Genomic DNA, 4,542 nt, shown 5'->3' on the forward strand with positions numbered 1-4,542 from the left:
CAATCCTTTGATGCCCATAGAAGTGTCCTACGTAAGCGATCTCGTTGCGAACGCGGTGCGGCGCGATTTGCACGCGAATGTCAGGCGGCGCGGCGCGGCGCGGCGCGGCGGCGGCCGCTTTCGCCGCGCCGCGCCGCGCCGCGTTCGCGCGTTGTTCGCCTACGTAAGACGTAGCGTTAGACAGTCAAGTATTTACTTACCTTTATATCAAACAAACTTTATGTTTATACCAAAAATCCACATGTGTTTAAAAAAAAACTTCATTCCGCTCCGAAACCAACCAATCTAATACGAGTACGTATTATTTCATCGCCACAGACATTGTATTTTTATGTATATAAATACAATTAATTTAAAGTAAAATTTTAATTTTAATTAAATAATTAGACCAGGCTCGCATAACTCGCGACAGTCTTCCAGTGCGATCGACCATTACTGACAACAGTGACTGCATGGCCTAGTGGATAAGGGTTATCAGTATGCCTTCCGCGTGATGACCCTTGGCGATTCTTTCAAGTTGACTACCTCAAATAGACATCGCATAATGTTCTTGGTCAACAGAGCCAGTCGCTCTGTTGACCAAGAACATTTCGTTCAATGTGATCGACAATTACATCAGTTGACAACAGCACAGAATAAATAATAGTACTAGATACCGAAGACTCACTCTCTAACAAAGCGCGTCTGTTACGATCAGACCAGATATGTCCGCTAGGTGGCGATAGCGCCACGCGCGGCTTATGGCTAGCCATCAAAATTGGTGTGGAACGGATGTACTTTTAGCTACCTGTAGCAAAGCGACGAAATCGCGGAGTGAGCCACGCCTGACAACAGTAACTGCATGGCCTAAGTCTAGTGCATAAGGCTTATCAGTAGGTATGCCTTCCGCGTGACCCTTAGCGATGCTTTCAAGTTACTATAAGTACTTATAGAAAATGGAGACCCGACACGATTTTTAGGTCTAATGGCTCCTCTACACGATGGGCCATCGCCGGCTAATCCAAGGGACGCAGCGTTAGAGGGAGCAAGTGATATTGCTATCTCATTCTACCGCATGGCTGCGTTCCTTGGAGTGGCCGGCGTTGGCCCATCGTGTAGAGAAGCCATAATAGATATGTGTCGTTTTCAAGTAAAAGGTACCACTTTGTCGCTTACCATAAGGACGCTCTGACAGGTTATGCGTATGAATATACTAGCAAATTCAGGCTTCACCTATCCTCGTAAGTCCCAGCGTACTTGTTGTACAAGTGCAAATTAAATTCGAGTTATGAACAAAATTACAGCCTCGTAAGACCCAAGCTAAATTATGCGCTTTTGAATTTGGAACTTTCTTTTATTTCTTTAAGAGTTCATAACTCGAATTTAATTTGTACTTGTACAAGTACTTACGAGGATAGAAATAAAAGACAGTTCCAAATTCAAAAGCGCATAAATTGGCTTGGGTTTTACGAGGACAAGTTGTGAATAATTTGCTTTCAAGTCGTAACTGCTTGCCAGGGCAAGCCTTCGCTGATGGCTCCTCTACACGATGGGCCAACGCCGGCCACTCCAAGTGACGCATTTATGCGTTAGAGGGAGCAAGTGATATTGCTATCTCATTCTACCGCATGGCTGCGGCCCTTGGAGTGGCCGGCGTTGGCCCATCGTGTAGAGGAGCCATGAGAGAGACGAGAGCGAGGGGTACGCCCAGTACCGTCTTTACCATAAGAGCACACGGAGCCCATGCCCAGGGCCCCCACCCTTAGGGGGTCCCGAAGGACAGACAGTAACAGTATATTGGAATACCCAAATAGAAAGTCATAGTAGAAAAAAATTAATTTAATTAGTTTTCTTTACTTTTCAAAAGGGACCCAAATTCTTATGTATCCAAGGGCAGCATGCGCCTATGTCTCTTATAGTCGTATTACCGGGATCACTGGTTAATCTTAATGCTACATCTAGTAGATACATCTGTGTTTCAAGTGAATCATGCATACTGTACGAGTTACTTACACTCGGTTCTTTGTTTTATTTTTTACTGCAGTTTTGAATATACAGAATATAGATGGCGTTACACTAAAATTAACTAACGATACATGAGAATAATGTGACAAAAAAAAGAACTGTGTCTTTTAAGTAAAAAAGAGAGTGGTAAAATTGTTATCGGAAATGTCAGATTAAAAAATATATATATACAGGGTGTTTGGTACATCGTTTGCCAAATTAAAACGGCAGATAGGTTGAGTCATATGCTTTCTTCTCAGGCCTAGAAATTTTTAATTTGGTGCAAAAAAAAAATTCACTTCTATGCCAGTTTTTCGTAAATTTCAAATTTTTACTTGCGTAGTAGTAATAAAAAACTATGGCTAATTTTGTTTTTCTATGCAAAAGAAGATAGCAAATGACTCAACCTATCTGCCGTTTTAATTTGGCAAACGATGTACCAAACACCCTGTATATTCCACTGAAAATCTGATCATCATTGAAAATATTTGTAATGTAAGTTACCTAGTACCTCCATTGTCCACATTTTAAATGTGGGACGGTTTTATTTATTAAACATAAACAAAAGTTAGAAAAATTATGTTGTTTTTCAGAAAATAAAACTTCTTTTTTTGTAAGTATCACGTATTTAATTTCAGTAGGTACAATGTAAGGTTTCTTTATTAATAATCAATAAAATAAGTACCTGAAAATTGCTTAAATTTAGTAAAAAAGTAAAAAAAGTATCATAGGTACATTCATAACTTAAAAATAATTGGTCATAAGGACATATTGAATAATTGACATCAACCATATCAAAATAAAATACCGACGTAAAACTTAACTCTTATGAAATCTTAAATTTGCTTAAATTAAACCAATTAAAAAAATAACGCTCTTCCACTAATCGACATGTCAATTAAATTAAATGTCAGTTTAACATTAACATACACTGAAGTAAACATAAGTAGGTACACTATTATTAAATGTATTGAAGATTAGTGCACTAATGTTTACTCTAGTTTATACCGGGTGTGGCCTGTAACACGAGCAAATAATTAAAACATAGATTGTACTCCTCAAACGGTGACACTTTTGTTCAACAACTTTTAAAAATTATGAAGTACCTATTTAGACTCCCTATTTTTCGTACAAAATAAATATTATATTCAATGGACGCCAACGACACGTCATTGTGACTGACGTTGCATGTCAAGCCTTAAACATAACAATAAATTGGGTTTTTGAATAACCTTTAGAGTGTATTAAAAATGTGTGTATTAAAAATCGAACTACAAGTTATTTTCAAAAGTCGCTGAACAAATGTTGATCAGTATGAGGAGTACAGCCTACAGTTAAATTTTTTGCTCATATTACAGGCCACACCCGGTATAGTATTGAGCACCATGCGTTATACGGATACAATTCCAATGAGTTATAAGTTTATAATAATTACAATAGAAGTATTTTAAACTGTATTAATGTATTTCATTAAATATTTGATTGAATATAACATTCACATAACATTAACATATAGAAGTACCTATTCAATTTATATTTACGGCATTGAGATACAAAAAGGCCTACATACATCACCATCAAAAAGGCCTTTTACACTATGTAACAATAAAAACTTGTTTTTTTTAAATTAATGTTATCTCTGAAACTAGGCGAATTTAAAAAAAGTTTATAGGACATTTTTGTCTCTAAATATGATCAGGAATACGCTGTTAAAATTATTCGGTTTCCTCATGTTACACCGTGTATATATAAACTGTCAGTACCTACAGTACATAAATATGAAAATAGTGCATTTAACGAAAAGTTCTTCAAGTGTTTCTTAATACAATTTTATTAATTTATACACTACCAAACTGTACGAAACTGATGTAAAATGGACGGAAGATATTATCACAGACGTCTGCACTATTTTTACAATATTACTCTTAAATAATTAATATATCAATTTATTTGTATTTTATTAGGTTCTTATATTTATTTTAAATTAAGTCATAAATGTTAAGAGCCAACAGGAGTGGTCATTTCTCCATACAAACGTACTCGACTGTTTCCTCCTTGGGTTTGATGATAGAGCAATGATTTTTTCAACACAGATTAATATTGTCAATATCTGTGTCGGACGGTTTTGCTTTTTTGATATTTTTATTTTTTAAGGCGCTAGAGCCCTTCAAAAATGGCAAAATTGGCCTCATGACTATGCCGCAATGAGAGGCGTAGTACCTATTCAAAACGGATACCAATTAGCCAAAAAAGCAAAACGGTCCGCCATAGATAATAATAGTTGTTTTAGCCACCCTGTATGTAGGTACATTAGGTAGCTACATTTCATGTTCTTACTCCCAACGATTTAAATAGTAACTAGAGTTAGTCCAAGAGAAGTCTGCAGCGATTTTGTTAGCCCGCGCAGTTCAAGTGTTATTTTAAACGTCATACGTCTATGAAATTATGACGTTTAAATAACACTTGCACTGCGTGGGCTATCAAAACCGCTGCAGACTTTTCTTGGTCCGACTTTAGTAGGTTAAGTAGGTTTACTAGCTTTTGATCAAAAGGATTTAT

The sequence above is a fragment of the Cydia fagiglandana genome, chromosome 12 (assembly GCF_963556715.1).
Source record: "Cydia fagiglandana chromosome 12, ilCydFagi1.1, whole genome shotgun sequence".
In the NCBI taxonomy this organism is placed as follows: Eukaryota; Metazoa; Arthropoda; class Insecta; order Lepidoptera; family Tortricidae; genus Cydia; species Cydia fagiglandana.